The sequence below is a fragment of the Hemitrygon akajei genome, unplaced genomic scaffold, assembly GCF_048418815.1.
Source record: "Hemitrygon akajei unplaced genomic scaffold, sHemAka1.3 Scf000170, whole genome shotgun sequence".
NCBI classification, from domain to species: domain Eukaryota; kingdom Metazoa; phylum Chordata; class Chondrichthyes; order Myliobatiformes; family Dasyatidae; genus Hemitrygon; species Hemitrygon akajei.
In genome coordinates this window covers 357173-379723 of record NW_027332056.1, presented here as the reverse complement: position 1 = coordinate 379723, position 22551 = coordinate 357173, and the positions used below count along the sequence as shown (strand labels likewise).

Sequence of the window (22551 nt, the reverse complement as noted above, 5' to 3'; positions counted from 1 at the left end):
CCTTCCGTCAGATTTAGTTCCCGCTGGGTAAATAACTCCTTTGTCCTCCAGGACAAGTGACTTGTGGCTTTCACATCACAAAACTGCCACACTCCAATGAGAATAACTGCTGCCCTCCCATTCAAGATTGCTGACATTGATATTAATGGATTCATCACTGTCAATCAGCTGGGGTGGGGATCCGAATAATTAGAAAATCTCCGGGATTCTATATGTTGTGACAATTGCTCTTTGTAGTGTTGTGGAGCATGGCCAGAACTTGAAATAATCCCAAAGGATAGAGACAAATTGAGCCAAGTCATAGGTTGATTGAACGCAGAAACATCCTCATACAGACAGGAATACAGTCAGAGAATTTGATGGTCAGGCAGGATAACTGATCCGTGCCTTGTTAGAAGATGAGGAGTTCATATAGAGACAGAAATCCACAGTGTAATTACAGGCCCTTCGGCCCACATTGTTGCACTGAATGTGTAACCTATTTGAAAAACTGCCTATAATTTCCCTACCACATAGCCCTCTATTTTTCTAAGCTCTATGTACCTATCTAAAAGTCTCTGAAAAGGTCCTATTGTATCCACCTCTCTGTGTGAAAAACATACCTCTAACATCACCCTTGTACCTACTTCCAAGCACCTCAAAACTATACCCCCTCATGTTAGCCATTTCACTCTTGGGAAAAAGCCTCTTGCTATCCACACGATCAATGCCCCTCATCATCTTATTCACCTCTATCAGGTCACCTCTCATCTTCCTTCACTCCGAAGTTCACTCAACCTATTCACATGAGGCATGCTCTCCAATCCATACAACATCCTTGTAAATCTCATCTGCCATCTGTCTGCAGTATCCACATCCTTCCTGTATTGAGGGGACCAGAACTGAACACAGTACCAAAAGTGAGGTCTCACTAAGGCCTTATATCTGTAAATCTCCTCTGCCCTCTGTCTATAGTATCCACGTCCTTCCTGTATTGAGGGGACCAGAACTGAACACAGTACCAAAAGTGAGGTCTCACTAAGGCCTTATATCTGTAAATCTCCTCTGCCCTCTGTCTATAGTATCCACGTCCTTCCTGTATTGAGGGACCAGAACTGAACACAGTACCAAAAGTGAGGTCTAGCTAAGGCCTTATATCTGTAAAGTTCCCTCTGGCATTTGAACTCGGTCTCATTGTTGATGAAGGTCTTCTTAACAACACTGTCAACCTGTCCAGCAGCTTTGTGTGCACGATTGACACGGACCCCAAGATCTCGCTGATCCTCCACCCTGCCAAGAGTCCTAACATTAATGTTGTATTCTGTCTTCAAATTTGACTTACTGATAGGAACCACTGGGTTGAACTCGATCTGTCACTTCTCAGCCCAGTTCTGCATCCTATTGATGTCCGGCTGTAACCTCCAGACTATCCACAACAACCCCAACATTTGTGTCATCGACAAACTTACAAGCCCACCCTTCTAGAAACATAGGAAACCTACAGCACAATACAGGCCCTTTGGCCCACTTAGCCCTCTATTTTAGTAAGCTGCATGTACCTATCCAAAAGTCTCTTAAAATACACTATCATATCTGCCTCCACCACCGTTGCCAGCAGCCCATTCCACACACTCACCACTCTCTGAGTAAAAGACTTACCCCTGACATCTCCTCTGTACCTACTCCCCAGCACCTTAGACCTGTGTCCTCTTGTGGCAACCATTTCCGACCTGGGAAAAAGCCTCGGACTATCCACATGATCATGCCTCTCATCATCTTAAACACTACTTCCTCATTGTTGGGCTTGAAATTCTGCCCTGTGTTCGTTTAGGAAGAGAGACAACTTACACCGGAATATTACAAAAACGTGGCTTTATTGCAGAATTCGTAACTGGCACAGCGAATCCACGGAGTCGCTGGAGAAGGCGTTCTGTTTTCCCCTTACAATCTGCTCTTATTTATACCCCTTTTCCCCCCAGCACAACCCCGCTACATATTAGGTAATATCGGGCACTTGTGTCCATCTTATTGGCCCGCAGCCATATGCTCACGAGTTACCTGTTTCTTTTGTTTACTGAATCGCGTGACACTAATAGTATCGGTGTAGCGGGGTCCCCAGTTTCGCTCCCCCTCCCTCGCATTCCAGCCTCCTAACATTATGTGTGTTACGTGAGCCACTCCTGACCTGTAATGGCAGTCCCGAATTAACCCCAACACTCCCTCCCTTGGCCTCCCAGAGGCCACATCCCCACATCCCTTACAATCTTTTCCGCGGCTGCCGGGATCAGGCAGAGAGGTGAGCGTCCCCCGGCACTCTTTGGCGTGTCCTCCCTATTTGCTTATCCTGATTTGTCCGACCTAGGGTCACAAAATATGGGTAGGGGTTCCCTAAACATCCGCAATTTTTACAAGTAGCATGCAACATTTCAGAAAACTTAATCAATAACAAATTCACAATCCCCCCCTTGCCATGGTCCATTTCAGTCCGTGTCCTCACATAGCGCGTCCGCTTTCCGGGAGGGCCGTGTCCTCCCCTTCCACCGGGAACAAGGGTGCCTGGTACGCCGGTGGAGGTCCATTCTTTCCAGTCAAGGCTCGATCTATAGTCCGGATGACTAGGGTCCTAATACAGGGTATGCAACAACAACCACACGTGATAAAGATAGCAATTTAAATGGACAGTCCTAGAGCCGACTGTCCCAGAAACGCTCCCCACTTGCCAGAGGTCTTATTTAGCCAGTAGAAAATGATGCCAGTTATTGTCCCCCTCCCTTCTTACCTTTTAATGCCCTGTTGGAGACCTCGGCGACAGGGTATGGACCATGCCACCGTTTTCCGTTCCAGGTGAGCTTCCCTGGGCCTCGGAGGAACACTTCCACTCCTACCTTGATGGTGTCCGACCCCTGCGGCTGCTCACTGTTAGATTATTGAACTCGCACAGTTATCAATTTTACCATATTTCTAAAAACTCTCATATACTCTGTTACTCAACACACCAATGTCTGAGTTTTGGTAACTCGAAATTGAAGTGCTCCATGGCTCCCTAGTACACAGAGAGGATCAAATGTGGGACGGTCGCCTTTCAAAACCTGACCTTCGCGTGGGAGATTTCTCCTCTTAACAACCAGTCTAAGGCAGGCGCCGTCATTATCCCTGTGTACTACGGTGTCCGCAACACTTTTCTCCTCACTCCTGAGACTTTTATGCCCATCGTGGGCGGCGGGTACCCTCACTCAGAAGACTTTTCCACGGGCGGAGAATCTTCCTAAAAACAGATAAGAGTTAGTACTTACCAGTCACGATTCTGCACCGGGAATGATCTCTCCCAGGGTAATTTGGGGTTGGTGAGGGTCCGTCAGCAGACAAGATCTAACTCAGTGATTTAACTACCTAGTGGAAGTCTTTGATATAACAGGCACTTCCTGACCTTAGTCGAGCTTGCGGCCGCAAGTTGTCTGCCGTCGGACCCGCCAGCCTGTGTTGTCTCTCCCTCCCCACGTCGGGGTCACCAAATGTTGGGCTTGAAATTCTGCCCTGTGTTCGTTTAGGAAGAGAGACAACTTACACCGGAATATTACAAAAACGTGGCTTTATTGCAGAATTCGTAACTGGCACAGCGAATCCACGGAGTCGCTGGAGAAGGCGTTCTGTTTTCCCCTTACAATCTGCTCTTATTTATACCCCTTTTCCCCCCAGCACAACCCCGCTACATATTAGGTAATATCGGGCACTTGTGTCCATCTTATTGGCCCGCAGCCATATGCTCATGAGTTACCTGTTTCTTTTGTTTACTGAATCGCGTGACACTAATAGTATCGGTGTAGCGGGGTCCCCAGTTTCGCTCCCCCTCCCTCGCATTCCAGCCTCCTAACATTATGTGTGTTACGTGAGCCACTCCTGACCTGTAATGGCAGTCCCGAATTAACCCCAACACTCATCAAGGTCATTTGTAAAAGTTACAAAGAGGAGGGGTCCCAGAAAAGATCCCTGCTGAACTGCACTGGTCACCGTCCTTCATACAGCATCTACATCCAGCCTTTGGCTTCTGTGGGCAAGCCAATTCTTGATCCGGATTCTTGGAGCATCTTCAAAGAATTCAATCTCATTTGCAAGGCATGACCTGCCCTTAACAAAGCCATGCTGACTATCCCTGATCAGATTATGTCTCTCCAATTGTCTGAAGTCCTGCCTCCAAGGATCTTCTCCAACCACTTGCCCACCACTGAAGCAAGACTCCATAACATACAGGAGCAGAAGTAGGCCATTTGGCCCATCGAGACTGCACCGCCATTTAATCACGGGCTGATCCAATTATTCCAGTCATCCGCATTCCCCTGCTTTCACCCAATACCCTTCGATGCCCTGGCTAATCAAGAAACTGTCTATCTCTGCCTTAAATACACCCAATGACTTGGCCTCCACAGCCGCTCGTGGCAACAAATTCCACAAATTTACCACCCTCTGACTAAAGTAATTTCTCCGCATCTCAGTTCCGAAAGGTCGTCCTTCAATCGTGAAGTTGTGCCCTCTTGTCCTAGACTCCCCTACCATGGGAAATAACTTTTCCATATCTAATCAGTTCAGGCCTTTTAATGTTCAGAGTGTTTCTGTGAGAACTCCCTCATTCTCCTGAACTCCAGGGAATACAGCTCAAGAGCTGCCGGACGTTCCTCATGCGGTAACTGTTACGAACACAAAAGTCTCAGCAGCAATGGAATGCCTGGAGTCTGGTTTTGCTGTTAACAAAACACTGTTTTATTAGTAACCACGTCATTTAGTAACTTAAACCAGGTAAATCAAGAGTTAATGCTGTTATGCGTATACAGGTGTAAATGTTTAAATCCCCGAACTTCTTCAAGCTTAGGTGGTAAATGATACAGTCTTACGATGGTGTGGGAAGGAAATTCAATTCGGTCCACGGGATTGAAGTGAGAGAGAGAGAGAGATGTGTAATCCAAGTAAACAGATATTGTCAATCCTCCTCCATGTCCTCCAAATCTTCTAAGTTAGCCAAACATGACCAGCTTAAGAGCGCCATCTCCAAGTGATAATCTACCAACCCAAGCAGGGGTGAGACACACCGGTAGATTCCACAGGGTCGCCCTCAAACGCACTAATAGTCATGGGTCGATTCCTCTTAATCGATCCTCAGCCCCACCCTTGTGGGCACTGAAAAGTTCAGTGGCAATTCCGCCACCAGCCTTTGTGCATCTGCGTGTCCCAGGAAAGAGACAGTGATGCTTGTTTAAATGCCGGTGTGCTGAACAGCAGCTGTCCATCATGTAGCGTTCTCATTCTTTCTCTCTCTCTCTCCCTCTCCCCCCTTCTCCCTCTCCCTCTCTCCCTCTCCCCCTCCCTCTCTCGCTCCCTCTCTCTCTCCCCCTCCCTCCCCCTCTCTCCTCCTCCTTCCCCCTCTCTCCTCCCTCTACTTGTGCTGTACGTCTCTTTCTCTCTTACAGGCATGATTCTTAAAGGCACAGTCCATAATGAATAAAACTTAAGATTTCATTGCAGTAACCATTTCATACCTGGAATCATTCTCGTGAATCTTCTCTGAGCCATCACGAATGTCAATATATCCTTTCCAAAATGAGGAGCCCAATCCTGTACACAATACTCCAAGTGTGGTCTCCCGAGTGCCTTATAAAGCCACAACATCACATCACTGCACTTATATTCTATACCTCTAGAATTTTGCCTTATTCACAACCGGCTCAACCTGGAGGTTCACCTTTAGTGTATCTAGCACAAGGACTCCCAAGTCTCTTTGCATTTCTGCATTTTGAATTCTCTCCCCATCTAAATCATAGTCTGCCCATTTATTTCTTCCACCAAATTGCATCACCACACACTTTCCAACATTGTATTTCATTTACCACTTCTTTGCTATTCCCCTAAACTATCTAAGTCTCTTTGCGGGCTCTCTGTTTCCTCAACACTACCCGCTCCTCCACCTGTCTTTTTATTATCGGCAAATTTAGCCATAAATCCTTTAATACCATAGTCAAAATCATTGACATGTATCGTAAAAAGCAGTGGTCCCAACTCTGACCCCTGAGGAACTCCACTGGTAACAGGAAGCCAGCCAGAATAGGATCCTTTATTCCCACTCTCTGTTTTCTGCCGACCAGCCAATGCTCCACCCACTTTAATAACTTCCCTGTCATACCATGGGCTTTTATCTTGCTAAGCAGCCTCATGTGCAGCACATTGTCAAAGGCCTTCTGAACATCCAAGTACAACACGTCTACTGCATCTCCTTTGTCTACCCTGCTTGTAATTTCCTCAAAGAATTGCAGTAGGTTTGTCAGGCAGGATTTTCCTTTCAGGAAACCATGCTGGCTTTGGCCGATCTTGTCATGTGCCTCCAGGTACTCCATAATCTTATCTCTAACAATCGATTCCATCAACTGCCAGCCATTGATGTCATGCTAGCAGGTCTATAGTTCCCTTTCTGTTGCCTCTGACCCTTCTTAAATAGCGGAGTAACATTTGTTATTTTCCAGTCATCTGGTACAATGCCAGAATTTATCAATTCTTGAAAGATCATTGTTAATGCCTCCGCAATCTCTCCAGCTATTTTCATCAGAACCCGAGGGTGCATTCCATCAGGTCCTGGAAATTTATCCACCCTCAGACCATTAAACTTCCAGAGCACCTTCTGAGTCGTAATTGTCACTGCACAAACTTCACTTCCCTGATAGTCTTGAATGTCTGGTACGCATTCAGTTCCTCTTACTTCTCAGCAACTCTCATTACAGTAACTCCAGCGATATTTTGTATTGGTCCTATATCTACCCTCGACTTTCTTTTACCCTTTATATACTTAAAAAATGCTTTCCATATCTTCTTTGATATTAGTCACCAGCTTCCTCTCATAATTCATCTTTTCCTTCTGAATGACCTTCTGTTTTCTTCTGCAAGTTTTTAAAAGCTTCCCTATCTTCTATCTTCCTACTAGCTCGAGCTTCCTTGTATGTCCTCTTTTGCTTTTACTTTGGGTCTGACTTCACTTGTCAGCCACAGTAGTGTCCTTCTTCCCTTTGAAAGTTTCTTCTTATTTGGAATACATCTGTCTTGCATTTCCCTCATTTTTCGCAGAGACGCCACCCGTTGCTGCTGTGCTGTCCTTCCTGCAAATGTCCCTTTTCAGTCAACTGCAGCCAGTTCCCCTCTCATCCATTTTTATTTCCTTTATTCCACTGAAGTACTGACACATTGGATTTTATTTTTTCCCTCTCAAATTTCAACGTGAATTTGATCATATTGTGATCACTGTTCCCTAAGGGTTCCTTAACCTTAAGCTGCCTTATCACCTCCAGATCATTGTACATGACCTAGTCCAGCACAGCCGATCCCCTAGTGGGCTCAACAACCAGCTGTTCTTAAAAGCCATCCCTCAGACATTCTACAAATTCTTTCTCTTGAGGTCCTCCTAATTCAGTTTCATGTTAAAATCGCCAATGATTATCATGACATTGCCTTTCTGTCAGGCCTTTTCTATCGCCTGTAATCCACATCCCGACGACTGTTTGGACAACTGCCATTAGGGTCCTTTTACCCTTGCCATTTAACTCAACCCATAGAGACTCATGACCCTATCATGTGGAGAAGATGGTGAGGAAAGTTTTTGGTCTGCTGGCCTTTATAAATCAGAGCATTGAGTACAGGAATTGGGATGTAATGTCAAAACTGTACAAGGCATTGGTGAGGTCGAATTTGGAGTATTGTGTACAGTTCTGCTCACCGAATTATAGGAAAGATATCAACAAAATATAGAGAGTACAGAGAAGATTTACTAGTATGTTACCTGGGTTTCATCACGTAAGTTACAGGGAAATGCTGAACAAGTTAGGTCTTTATTCTTTGGAGCGTAGAAGGTTGAGGAGGAACTTGCTAGAGGTATTTAGAATAATGAGGGGGATAGATCGAGTTGACGTGGATAGACTTTTTCCATTGAGAGTAGGGGAGGTTCAAACAAGAGGACCTGAGTTGAGAGTTAGGGGGCAAAAGTTTAAGGGTAACACGAGGGGGAATGTCATTACTCAGAGAGTGGTAGCTGTGTGAAATGAGCTTCCAGTAGAAGTGGTAGAGGCAGGTTTGGTATTGTCACTTAAAGTAAAATTGGATAGGTACATGGACAGGAAAGGAATGGAGGGTTATGGGCTGAGTGCGGGCCAGTGGGACTAGGTGAGTGTAAGTGTCCGCATGGACTAGAAGGGCCGAGATGGCCTGTTTCCATGCTGTAATTGTTATATGGTTAGACGGTTACACCTTACAATCCTATGTCATCTCTTTCCAATGATTTAATATTATTTTTATCCATAGAGCCACACCACCCTCTCTGCCCAGTAACCTATCATTCTGATACACAGTATATCCTTGGACGTTCAACTCCCAACGGCAGCCACCTTTTATTCAAGTTTCAGAGATTGTCCAAGTTGCCAATCTGCAGCTGAATTTCAAAATCGTCCATTTTAATCCTTATGCTCTGTACATTCAAATAACACTCTCAGCCCAGGATTTGTTGCTTTCTGTTTTAACTGCCCCACATCTCTATTGTTCCTCATGCCACTGGCTTTGATTAAGCCTCATCTCCTGACCATTCTTTCTACAATCTCTGTTGCACGCTATCTCCGATTTATTTCTGTTTCCCTTTTCCTCAGCCCCATCACTCCGATTCCCATCCCCACGCCAAATCAGTTTAAACCCTCCCTAACAGCTCTATTATATGTGCCGGCTAGGATATTGGACCCCTTCGGGTTCAGGTGTAACCCGTCCTCTTTGTACAGGTCGTACCTCCCCCAGAAGAGGCCCCAGTGATCCAGGAATCTGAAGCCCTGCCCCTTACACCAGTCTCTCAGCCACACATTAATACACCTGATCATGCTATTCTTGCTCTCGCTAGCATGTGGCACAGGCAGCAATCCCGAGGTTACTACCCTAGAGGTCCTGCCTTTCAGCTTCCTACCGAACTCCCTGAATTCTCTTCTCACGCCCTCCTCCCTTTGTCTACCTGTGTCATTTATACCAACGTGTACCGAGACTTCTGGTTGGTCACCCTCTCCCTTCAGAATACACTGCACTCGATCTGAGAGATCCCGTACCCAGGCACCTGGGAGGCAACACACCACGCGTGTATCTCTATCAGGCTTGCAGAACCTCCTATCCGTTCCCCTCACTATTGAATCCTGTGACTACCGCATTCCTCATCTTCCTCTTTCCCTTCTGCACCACGGAACCGGGCTCAGTGCCAGAGACCCGATCATCATGGTCGTCCTCTGTCAGGTCATCCCCCCTCATCCGCATCCAAAGCGAGGTAACGATTACTGAGGGAGATGGCCACTGGGGCACTCTCCACTCACTGGTCTATAATGTCTGGGTTCCCTCTACTCCATTCCCTTAACAAGGGGACAATGTCTTCCAATCCTCTGGTACATCTCCCTTCCTGAGTGGTAACACAAAGGTCATTGCCATAGGCTCAGCAATCTCCTACTTCGCTTCCCACAGTAGCCCGGGGTATATCTCAGGTTGAGTTGCTCCAGCTTGAGTTGATCTGGGTAAAATTGTGATGCCACAGCTCACATTGACAGGAGATCTTACAGAAACATGTAAAATTATGAAAGGGGTAGATAAGCCAGAGGCAGGAAAGTTGCTTCCACTGGTAGGTGAGGCTATTACAAGAGGACATTGCCTCAAGATTGGGGGATGTGGGATGGAGATGAGGAGGAACTGTTTTTCCCAGAGAGTGGTGAGTCTGTGGATTTCTCTGCCTAATGAAGCAGTGGAGGCGACCTCAGTAAATGTATTTGAGACAACGTTTTATAGATTTTTGCATCGTAGGGTTATGGCGAAACGGCAGGTAGATGGAGATGAGTCCATGGCCAGATCTGCCATGATCTAATTAAATGTCGGAGCAGGCCGGACCGGCTGTGTTTTCACCACAGACTAAAATCCCACCTGAAATATTCTCCTTCACCCATTGATGTATTTTGCATTGTTGTTGATCCTAGGAGATAAAGATGTACATCATTCCAGTTGGAATTGTATCTGTGTCTGAAGGGAAGTTTTCTATTGTAACTCAGTGTTATCCACAGGAACCGGGGTGCTGAGAACACACCAGCATTTGTTCACTGGAGATCAGTTCTTCAACTGCCTCGATTGTACAAGGGATTCAAACGTCTGACTGTCTGAATTGCCAGAGAATTGATCGCAGTGAGATATCATTCTCCTTCTCTCAGTGTGGGAAGGGATTCACTCACAGCCTACCCACAGACTGGCCAGTGAGTTCACCGTGGGGAGAGGCCAATCACCTGCTCTGTGTGAGGGAGGGGAACTACTCAGTCATCCAGTCTGAAGATACATCAGCAAGTTCACACCATAGTGAGATGCTCCACCTGTTCTGACTGCGGGAAGCAATTCATTCTGTCATCGATGCTGAAGATATATCCAAAAATTCACCAGTGAGGAGACATTTCTCAGATTGTGGGAAGGCACTGACACAATCAACCACACTACAGAGACACCAGCAAGTTCACACGGTGCCATGGCTGTTCCCCACCTCTGAATGGCGAAACAGATTCATTTAGTCATCTCAACTGAACGAACGTCACCAGTTCACACTGAGAAGATGCCGTTCACCTGCTCAGACTGTGGGAAGGAGTTCACTTCGTCATCTCAACTGAAGGTACACGGGCGAGTTCACACTGGGGAGAGGCCGTTCACCTGCTCAGACTGTGGGAAGCGATTCACTCGGTCATCTCACCTACTGAGACACCAGCTGGTTCACACTGGGGAGAAACCATTCATCTGCGCAGAATGTGGGAAGGCATTCACTCGGTCATCTCAACTACAGGAACATCAGCAAACTCACACTGGGGAGAAACCGTTCATCTGCTCAGAATGTGGGAAGGGATTCACTCGGTCATCTGACCTGAAGGTACATCAGCGAGTTCACACTGGGGTGAGTCCGTTCACCTGCTCTGAATGTGGGAAAGGTTTCACGCACTCATCCAAACTACAGAGACACTTGCTGGTTCACACTGGAGAGAGGCCATTCACCTGCACTGAATGTGGGAAGGGATTCACTCAGTCATCCAAACTACAGACACACTGGCTGGTTCACACCGGGGAGAAACCGTTTGCCTGCTCCGTATGTGAGAAAGGATTCACACGTTCATCTCAACTGAAGGAACATCAGCGAATTCACACTGGGGAGAAACCGTTCACTTGCTCAGACTGTGGGAAGGAGTTCGCTCGTGCAGCTCAGCTGAGCGTACATCAACGATTTCACACTGGGGAGAAACCGTTCAGCTGCTCTGAATGTGGGAAGAGATTCACTCTGTCATCTGACATGAAAATACATCAGCGAGTTCACACTGGGGAGAGGCCATTCACCTGCTTGGACTGTGGGAAACGATTCATTCGGTCATCTGAACTGAACACACATCAGTGCTTTCACACTGGGGAGAAACCATTCATTTGCTCAGACTGTGGGAAAAGATTCACTCTGTCATTTCGTCTACTGAGGCACCAGTTAGTTCACACTGGGGAGAAACCGTTCATCTGCTCAGACTGTGGGAAGGAGTTCGCTCGATCATCTGGCTTGAAAGTGCATCAGCGAGTTCACACTGGGGAGAGGCCGTTCACCTGCTCAGACTGTGGGAAGGAGTTTGCTGGGTCATCGGACTTGAAAATACATCTGCAAGTTCACATTGGGGAGAGGCCGTTCACCTGCTCTGTGTGTGGGAAGGTATTCACTCACTCTTCCACCCTACAGAGACACCAGCTGGTTCACACTGGGGAGAGGCCATTCACCTGCTCTGTGTGTGGGAAGGGATTCACTCGGTCATCCAAGCTACAGAGACACCAGTTAGTTCATACTGGGGAGAAACCATTCACTTTCTCAGATTGTGGGAAGGGATTCACTTAGTCATCTGACTTGAAGCTGCATCAGCGAGTTCACACTGGGGACAGACCGTCAGACTGTAAGATATAAGACCAGAATGAGGCTGTTTACCCCATCGAGTCTGTTCTATCATTTTATCGTGGCTGATCCAAATTTCCCCTCTGCTCCAATCACCTGTCTTGTCCCCGTATCCCTTCATGCCCGGATCAATCAAGATTTTATCCACCTCTGCCCTAAATGTACATAAAGAATTGGCCTCCACAGCTGCCTGTGGCACGGAATTCCGCAGATTCACCACTCTCTGTCCGTTCTCTGTCATCTCCGTTCTGAAAGGACAGCCCTCTATTCTGATGCTCTGTTCCCTGGTCGTAGACTCTTCCACCACAGGAAGCATCCTTTCCACATCCACTCTATCAAGCCCTTCCACAGTTTGATAAGTTTCAATGAGATCAGCCCTAATTCCTCTGCTGATACAGGCTCAGGCCCATTAAACACTCTTCATATGACAATCCATTCAATCCTGGAATCTGTTTTTGGGAACATACTTTGAACCTTCTCCAGTTTCAGCACATCCTTTCCAAGATAAGGGGCCCAAACCTGTACTCCAAGTGAGGCCTCACCAGTGATTACCAACTTCCCAAATTACATCCTTGCTTATATATTGTAGATCTCTGGAAATGAATGCTGACGTTGCATTTGCCTTCTACACCACAGACTCATTAGCTGTTAGGGAATCCTGAACATGGACTCCCCGTGTCCCTTTGCACCTCAGTTGTTTGGTATTTTCTGCCCATTTTGAAGAAGTTAACACTTTCATTTCTTCTACCAAAATGCATGAACATACACTTCCCAGCACTGTATTCCATCTGCTGTTTTTTCCCCATTCTCTAAATCTATCTCAGTCCTTCTGTACCCTCTCTACCGAAAACTACCTGCCCCTCCTCATGTCTTCATATCGTCTGCAAACCTTGTAACAAAGCCAGCAATTCCGTCTTCCAAACTATTGGAATATAACACAAATCACCAGTCCGAACACAGAGCCCTGAGGAACACCACTAGTAACTGGCAGCCAACCAGAGATGGCTCCCTTTATTCCCAGTCTTTGCCTCCTACCATTCAGCTTGTCATGGTCCGGTCCGTGACATCTGCGTTCCGGTTCACGGTCTGGTCCGTGGACTCTGGACTCCGGGTCTTCTGGCTGTCCATTGTTTCAGTTGGGCTTAATCACAGGCACCTGATTTTCAAATTGGGGCTGGAATATAAGTCGCCCTGGGTTCAAGTGTGGTTGCTGGTTCATCTTGTCAGTAACCTGTTCTCGCCTCTGTGGGGTTCGTCTTGACAGTATCCTCTCCTTGCCTCCGTTGGGTAAGACAGGCCTGAGGCTGGACTGTTCCCTTCCCTTCCCCTTCTTTCAGCAACCCACGCCTGAAGCCTTGCCTGCAACCTCACCTGCGTCCTCCCGTTATCACTGTCAAGTTTAACCGCTGGAGTGAGACTGGAGCCTTGCCCCGCCAACAGAAGAAACTATCTATCTAGGAGCTTGGAACTGTCTCTTTGTGTCCCCGTGTTTAGTGTCCGTGTATGAGTCCCGGCTCTACGTCCTGTCCCCAAAGGAGGGGTCCTGACTCTATGTAAAGCCCCGGCCCTACGCCCTGTCCCCAAGGAGGGGTCCTGACTCTATGTAAAGCCCCGGCCCTACGTCCTGTCCCCAAGGAGGGGTCCTGACTCTATGTAAAGCCCCGGCCCTACGTCCTGTCCCCAAGGAGGGGTCCTGACTCTATGTAAAGCCCCGGCCCTATGTCCTGTCCCCAAGGAGGGGTCCTGACTCTATGTAAAGCCCCGGCCCTGCGTCCTGTCCCCAAGGAGGGGTCCTGACTCTATGTAAAGCCCCGGCCCTATGTCCTGTCCCCAAGGAGGGGTCCTGACTCTATGTAAAGCCCCGGCCCTACGTCCTGTCCCCAAGGAGGGGTCCTGACTCTATGTAAAGCCCCGGCCCTATGTCCTGTCCCCAAGGAGGGGTCCTGACTCTATGTAAAGCCCCGGCCCTACGCCCTGTCCCCAAGGAGGGGTCCTGACTCTATGTAAAGCCCCGGCCCTGCGTCCTGTCCCCAAGGAGGGGTCCTGACTCTATATAAAGCCCCGGCCCTATGTCCTGTCCCCAAGGAGGTGTCCTGGCTCTGTGTAAAGCCCCAGCCCTATGTCCTGTCCCCAAGGAGGGGTCCTGGCTCTGTGTTCTGTGTTCCCATGCTCGAGTCCAAGGCTCAGTAGGAAGACTGTTTGCCGCTACTCGAGTGGACTGTCGTCGTTTTTCGTTCCGTGTCCAAGTCTCAGGCTCCGTGTCAAGTCCAGTCCAGGTCAAAGTCTCCGAGGAGGTTTCCAGTCCATGTTCAAGGCTCCGAGGGGGTTCCCAGTCCTGTTACCTTGCCACGTCCAGTCCTCGTCTGGATCCGGAGTCCGAGCCCGAGTCAAGACCCAGGTTCCAGGTCCCCGTCCAGTCTCTGGCTCGGAATCCTTGTCCAGGTTCCTAGTTCCCAGTTCTTAGTTCCTCATCTAGGTCTCACCTTCCTACTCTAGTCCTAGCCCATGCCCTGTCACCTAGTCTTGTCCAGGGCCTGTGTCATGTCCAGTGTCGTTTCTTCCCCACTTCTTTCCTGATACACCTAGTCCTCTCCCTAGTACTTCAGTGTCTGTGTCTTGCATTTGGGTCCGTTCCCAACGCCCACCTTATGGCACAGCCACTGTTTAATCCATGCTAGAGTCTCCACTGTAATACCGTGGGTTTATTCAGCAGCCTAGTGTGTTGCACCTTGTCAAAGGCCTTCTGAAAATCCAAGTATACAACATCTATTTCTTCATTCGGGTTGCTTTTCCAGCCCGAGTTTAACTTGAGGAAACCAATTCTCCTTTGTCGATCCTGCTTGTTGCTTCTTCCAAGAATGCCAACAGATTTGTCAGGCAAGATTTCCCCTTGAGGAAACTTTGCTGACGTTAGAGAAATAGAAGGCTCGAAGACAAATAGAGGGCTATGGGTAACCCTAGGTAATTTCTGAGGTAAGGGCATGTTCGGCACAGCCTGTATTGTGCTGTAGGTTTTCTATGTTTCTATGGCATATGGTCTTCAGTCGAAGATTAAAGGCAGAGCCTTGCAGCAGTTTTTTCCATTGGACCTTTGAGCAGCGGCCAGTCAGCATTTGGGTTTGCTCAGCAAGAACTGAAAGTTGTGCAGGAGCGAGTGGAGCGGTCAGTGTCAGCGTGAATGGAGTCCGCGTGGAGCGGTCAGTGTCAGAGTGAATGGAGTCCGAGTGGAGCGGTCAGTGTCAGAGTGAATGGAGTCCGAGTGGAGCGGTCAGTGTCAGAGTGAATGGAGTCCGAGTGGAGATTCTGAGGCTTTAGCTGTCAGTGATGGGAGCCTTCAGTCAGATAAGGTATAATTAAGCTGAAGGTAGAGATTTTTTTGCCCCCTTCTTTTCAGTTGCTCAATGAGAACAGTAGAGATTACAGACGGGGTAGTGGAAAGCTTCTCTTGTGGGATGCGGGAAACCAGGGACACCTCCAGTGCCCCTGATCAGTACACCTTCGAGAAGTGGATCCGGCTGCAGCTTCTAACAACCTGCATTAAGAGGCTGGAACCGGATGAGCACCAGATCATTCTGGAGGCTTCAGGGGTGATAGATGGGATGTTTAGAGAGGTGGTTACACCCAAAGTGCAGGACACAGGAAACTGCGGGACAGCCAGGGAAAGGAAAGGGGTTAAACAGCCATACAGAGTACCCCTGTGGTCATCCCCTCAACAACTGGGGTATCGTTCTGGATACTCTTGTGGGGTGTGGCGGTGATCCAGCCAGGGAAAGGAAAGGGGTGAAACAGCCATACAGAGTACCCATGTGGTCATCCCCTCAACAACTGGGGTATCGTTCTGGATACTCTTGTGGGGTGTGGGGGTGATCCAGCCAGGGAAAGGAAAGGGGTGAAACAGCCATACAGAGTACCCCTGTGGTCATCCCCTCAACAACTGGGGTATCATTCTGGATACGGTTGCGGGGTGTGGGGGTGATCCAGCCAGGGAAAGGAAAGGGGTGAAACAGCCATACAGAGTACCCCTGTGGTCATCCCCTCAACAACTGGGGTATCGTTCTGGATACTGTTGCGGGGTGTGGGGGTGATCCAGCCAGGGAAAGTCACAGCCACTGGGTCTCTGTCTCTGTTACTCAGAAGGGAAGAGGGGAGAAGAGTCGAGCTGTGTGATAGGTGATGCATCCATTAAGGAAACGGACTGGATTCTGTGGGTGAGAACGAGATTTCAGGATGGTCCTGTGTGCCGTGGGTCCGGGACATCTCTGGTCGAGTGTTCAGCATTCTTAAGGAAAGGGAATAGTGAACGTCGTGGTTCACGTGGGTACCAATGATATGGGTAGGTGGAGTATTGAGGTTCAACAAAAGGGGTTCAGGGAGTGTGGTGCTAAGTTCAAGGGTTGTAATCTTAGGATTGCCACTGTGCCACGTGCCAGAAACAGGAAGGCTCAGGAATCGGTGCAGGAGGGAAGGTATAAGATTTTCAGATTATTTGAGCCAGCGAGGATTGCGGTGTTCCGTTGGGGGAGAGGGTGGCATCATTGATGGAGGGTGGAGCAGGCAGGTCTCTCTCTCTCACAAACATATGCAGTGTGGGTATGGAGCGTAAGGAAGAGCGGGTTGAGTGGGAGAAGAGTGAGAAGGGGAATGAGGAGGATGAGGTTAGGGCTCCTTCTCAAAGACCCAGACTCACCCACCCCTCCTCCTCTGGAATTGGTCCCATTCCCTACCCCAGGCTGGGGGTGAGCATTGAGTTGCCTTGTCAACCAGAAAATGAATGGTTCAACAACATCTGGTTAACACACTTTGATAATAGATTTACGTTGAACTTGATTATTGAAATGTATTGTTTGTAAAACATGAACTGATGAGAAATGGTCTCAGTGAAGGTCCGAGAGTGGAAAATGAATCGGTGTTCAGCCCCACTGCTCCGTGCCGGACAAGAACCCCTATCGGAGTCTGTCTCATCTGTCTGTGCTTGAGATATCTCCCTCTAATGTTTCCTCTTTCTGTACCTGTCCCAGTGTCTTTTATTTCCCTTTCTCCTGTCTTCTCCCCATAACCTTTGATATCCTTAATAATCAAGCACTGATTAACATATGTTTTAAATAAAACCTGTGAAGAGCAAACCAAGCTGAAATGGGGTCGAGAGTTGACCCCCCTGTGAACTATGCTGCTAATGAGAGAGAGAGAGCGAAAAGAGGGGGGGGGGGGTGGAGGAGCCCGGCACAGATGAGAGGCAGAGAGACATGATTTAATATTATGGCTCCTTGGCTGATTGTTTACCTTTGCTCCAAGGACACTTTTGCCTGCTTGTAAGATTCTTGCACAGTCAGCAAGGCGGAGCCGGTTTGATGGACAGCCGGTGTCCAGCAAGTGATGATAAAAAGCAGCTCTGCTGAGACACAGGCAGACACACCACGGGACACTGAAAGAGTGTTGTGCACCCATGTGAAGGTGGGGGTTTGGAGGATCGATCAGGGGCTCACAGTGTGTGGAAGGTGCGTCCGCTGGGGGCTTGTTTGTGTGTCCACCCTTGCCTGGGTGACAGGTCCACCACTGAAGAATGGTCGTACATGGTCATAGTCGATGACCACAACGGGACAGGAAGCCAACGGACAGTTCGATGGTAACGTGGCTCTCTCTCTCTCTCCCTCCCATCCTCTCTCTCTCTCTCCCCCTCCCTCTCTCTCTCTCTCCCTCTCTCTCTCTCCCTCCCTCTCTCTCTCTCTCCCTCCCTCCACCTAAACTGAACTCTTCACCATCGTAAGACTATCCATTTACCCCTAGACTTTGAAAGAGCTTGGTTTTGATTCCTATTTCCACACTTCTGTACATATCATTGCTAACCTGTTTCACATATTTGCATTTTTATAGGACTGTATTGCTTAGTTTACTAATAAACACTATTAGCTACAGTAATACCAGACTCCAAAGTGTGTTTCATTTCTGCTGGTTCGGTAACCCGGTCACGGGTTACGTGACAAACCGATGACTTGGCCTCCGAGCCGGCCATGACAATGAATTTCACAGGATCACTACCTGCAAATCATTGTGGGCAGGTGTTTTCAGGGAAATGCACGGCAGAAATGTCGCAAATGTTCAGGGAACACTGGCATGGCGTTCTGCACAGGTATGTTCCATTGAGGCAAGGAGCACACGGTGGGGTAGATGAACCATAGTGTACAAAGGATGTAGAAAATCTAGTTGAGAAGAACAGAAAAGCTTATGAAAGCTCCAATAAACTGAGTACAGATGGATTTCTAGAGAATTACAAGGTTACCTGGAAGGAGTGTAAGTGTGAATTAGGAGAGCCAGAAGGGGCCATGAGAAGCCCTTGATGAGCAGGATTGAGGAAAACACCAAGGCATTCTCCAAGTATGTGAAGAGCAAGAGGATGAGCAATGTGATCGTAGGACCAAGAGAGTGCGATACCTGAGTTAGATCAGGTAGCGTTGGTACTTAATGAATAGTTTGCTTCAGTATTCACCAGGGAAGGGGACCTTCACAATTGTGGGGATGACTTACAGCGGATTGAAATGCTTGAGCATATAGACATTAAGAAGGAGGACGTGCTGGAGCACTGGAAAGATATTAAATTAGACCAGTCACTGGGGCCAGGTGAGATCTACCCCAGGCTACTGTGGGAAGAGAGGGAGAAAACTGCAGAGCCTCTGGCGATGATCTTTGCATTATCAACCAGGACGGGAGAAGTACCAGAGGACTGCAAGTTAGCAAATTCTGTCTTCAAATTTGACCAACCAAATATTAATGGTGACTCTCTTGGCAGTGTCGAGGATCTGTGTCCAATAGGAGCTCAAAGCTGCTCCGCAGGTTGACCGTGTTGTTAGAAAGGCGTATAGTGTGTTGGACTTCATCAACTGTGGGATTGAATTCAGGAGCCATGAGGCAATGTTACAGGGATATAAACCCTTAGTTCCATACCACTTGGAGCACTCTGTTCATTTCTGGTCGCCTCACTACAGGAAGGATGTGGATACTATAGAGAGAGTGCAGAGCAGCGTTACAAAGATCTTGCCTGGATTGGAGAGCATGTCTTATGAGAATAGATTGAGTGAACTTGGCCTTTCCTTCTTGGAGTGACGGAGGACGAGAGGTTACTTGACAGAGGTGTATAAGATGACGAGGGGTTTGATAGTGTGGATAGCCAGAGGCTTTATCCCAGTGTTGAAATGGGTAACACGAGGGGGCATCGTTTTAAGGTGCTTGGAAATAGGTACAAGGGGAGATGTCAGAGGTACGTTTTACACACAGAAGGGAGCATGGGACGCATTTCCAGTGAAGGTGGTAGAGGCGGATACAACAGGGTCTGTTAAGAGACTCTTATATAGGTACCGTACACGGAGCTTAAAAATAGAGGGCTATACGGTAGGGAAATTCTGAATTAGGATACATGGTCGACACAACATTGTGGGCAGAAGCGCCTGTAATGTGCTGTGGATTACTATGTTCTATGGTCACTCTCCCCTGCTATCAGATTTTCCTTCTCCAGCCCTTGACCTTTCCCACCCGCCTGGCTTCAACTATCACATTCTAGCTAATCCCTTTCCCCTCTGATTATACTGCACACCTTTTGATTCTGGCGTTTCCCCCGTCCTTCTCAGTGCTGAAGAAGGGACTCGTCCCGAACCGCCGGCAGTTTATTCTTTTGCACAGATGCTGCCTGAGCTGCTGAGTTCCTTCAGCGTTTTGAGTGAGTGGCTTTGGATTTCCAACATTCACAGACTCTCCCGTGTTCGCTCCAGGATTCGCCGTGACCAGGAGATCACATCGGCAAGCGTAAGGGTCGAAACCTTCCCGAAAATCACGCCTGCGCTCGGTAAACGAAAGGCTCATTGACCTGGCAGCATGTCGGAGCGGCGCTACGGGCGGAGATTTCCCGCGACTGAGGGACAATTACTGTGAGATGCCGACACACCATGGATCCGCATCCCGGGACAGTCCGGGTCCTTTCCCTCTCTCTCGGCCCCACGATCCGGATGAATGAATTCACTTTATTTCTGACATCCTTCTCATACATGAGGAGTAAAATTCTTTTTGTTAAAGTAATAATAATAAATGAAATAAAAATAATAGTAATGAATAAATAAATCAATTACAATATGCTTATATTGAATAGATTTTAAAAACGTGCAAAAACAGAAATACATTACATTAAAAAAGTGAGGTAGTGTCCAAGGGTACAATGTCCATTCAGGAATCGGATGGCAGAGGGGAAGAAGCTGTTCCTGAACCGCCTAGTGTGTGTCTTCAGGCTCCTGTACCTCCTACCTGATAGTAACAGTAAGAAAAGGACATGCCCTAGGTGCTGGATGTACCCAGAAGAAGCCAGAATAAAAATATGGGGAGGGGAAAAAGGCTAGCTGGAAGGTGGCAGGTGGGTGGGAAAGGTCAAGGGTTGGAGAAGAAATAATCTTGTCGGTGAGGAGAGTGCACCAGAGGGGAGAGAGAGAGGGAGGAGGGGACCCGGCGGGTGAAATAGGCAGGTGAGAAGCAAAAGTGTGGAATAGAGGAAAACGGGGGTGGGGGTGGGTTTGGTCTATCAGAAGGCGAGATCAATATTCACGCATCAGGTTGGAGTACTCAGACCGAATATAAAATGTTACACCTCCACCCTGACGGGGGAATTCATCCCGGCACAAGAGGAGGCCATCGATCGACATGTCAGAACAGGGATGGGAATCAGTATTGAAATGTTTGGCACTGGGAGGTTCTGCTTGGGACGGATGGTGCGAAGCTGCTCCACGAATTGTTCCCCTAATTGATGAGCTGATGCTCAGGAGGGAGGAGCAACACCTTATATTTCTGGTTCCCTCCAACCCGATGAGCTGAACCACAGCACCAGTCTTGTCTGTTTGAATCCAGAGCCCCAAGGGAAGCTGTCTCTCCATCTGAATGATGGTCTTTTTGACCTCCTGAAGATCTGTTTTTGAGTAACAGTAATGATCCGCTGCTCTCCTATGCCCACTTCCCCAGCTGGTCTCCATCCCACTGTAACCTCAGACAACCCTCACTTCCCCAGCTGGTCTCCACCCCACTGTAACCTCAGACAACCCTCACTTCCCCAGCTGGTCTCCATCCCACTGTAACCTCAGACAACACTCACTTCCCCAGCTGGTCTCCATCCCACTGTAACCTCAGACAACCCTCACTTCCCCAGCTGGTCTCCATCCCACTGTAACCTCAGACAACCCTCACTTCCCCAGCTGGTCTCCATCCCACTGTAACCTCAGACAACCCTCACTTCCCCAGCTGGTCTCCACCCCACTGTAACCTCAGACAACCCTCACTTCCCCAGCTGGTCTCCATCCCACTGTAACCTCAGACAACACTCACTTCCCCAGCTGGTCTCCATCCCACTGTAACCTCAGACAACCCTCACTTCCCCCACACACCAGTTCTGGTGTCATCCACAATCTCACTAATTGTTCGATCTGCATTCCCCTCCAAATCATTCACACACGTGACCAGCACCAGTTCACTGCAAGGTGACAGAAAGAAGTGACAGTCGAGCTCAGCTCAAACAAAGAAGACAAGCGAAACAAAGAGCAGGAGAGTGGTGGTGGAGGGGAACTCGTTGGGTCTGATGTCCAGAAGGAAACGGAGAGCTCTGTGACTTTCCTGGTGGGAGGGGTAGGTGTACATGAACGGGGTATCCACAGTGACAGTAAGAAGATCGTAGCCAGGGAACATGAAATCGTTGAAAAAATTTCTCCTGTGTTGCTTGGATTTCCAGCATCTGCAGATTTTCGCCTGTTTGTGACCGGAAAATTCCGTTTGTTGTGGACAGAGCAAAGCTACTTGACAAAGTGGACTCCCGATCTACATTGGGCCTCACAGACGTAGCGGAGGCTGAACCAGCAGCATCAGGTAGAGTAGATCAACCTGACAGACTCACAGGTGAAGTGTTGCCTCACCTGGAAGGATGAATGGAGCTGAGAGGGAAAGAAAATGGGAGCCTGTAGAACTTCCCTCGCTTGCAAGGATATGTTCCAGGAGGGAGATTAGTGGGAAGAGACGAACGGAATCCTTGTGGAAAGCAGAAAGTGGAGGGGGAAAGTAAAGATGGGAAGGTAGGAAGAGGTTTAGTGAAGATCACCATGCAAATCGATAGGTTTACTAAATCAGCCAGTGTGAATGTGTTTTGTGAGCCCTGCCACCTGCCACGGTCGGTGTCTTTCTCGGGTCAGCTGTCACCTGAATGCGCCGGGGTGGACGGTGGAGGGTTTTCCAGAGATGGCGAGTGGCGGAGGGGTGAGGCGGGTTTACAGAATGGTGATGGGTGTAGGGTCAGAAGGGTTTTCACAGATGGTGAGGGCTGCAAGGATCGGAGGTGTTAACAGAAATGGGGAGTGTTTGGGTTGGAAGGGTTTTCACAGGGGGTGTTAACAGAAATGGGGAGTGGTGTAGGGGTTGGAAGGGTTTTCACAGAGGGTGTTAACAGAAATGGGGAGTGTTGTAGGGGTTGGAAGTGTTTTCACAGAGGGTGTTAACAGAAATGGGGAGTGGTGTAGGGGTTGGAAGGGTTTTCACAGGGGATGTCTTAATAAGCTGGTAAGGAAGGCGGGCTC

General features: G+C 48.4%; 1 long non-coding RNA gene across 1 annotated transcript; it reads right to left on the bottom strand.

Annotated features, from left to right (window-relative positions):
- Window positions 1-1836: 1836 nt before the first annotated feature.
- Window positions 1837-3907, bottom strand: LOC140724173 (uncharacterized). The gene is made up of 2 exons (XR_012098053.1): window positions 3273-3907; window positions 1837-2895 (listed from the first exon to the last, which is right to left on the bottom strand). It is a non-coding gene; the product is annotated as an uncharacterized lncRNA (long non-coding RNA).
- Between the last annotated feature and the right edge of the window lie 18644 nt (window positions 3908-22551).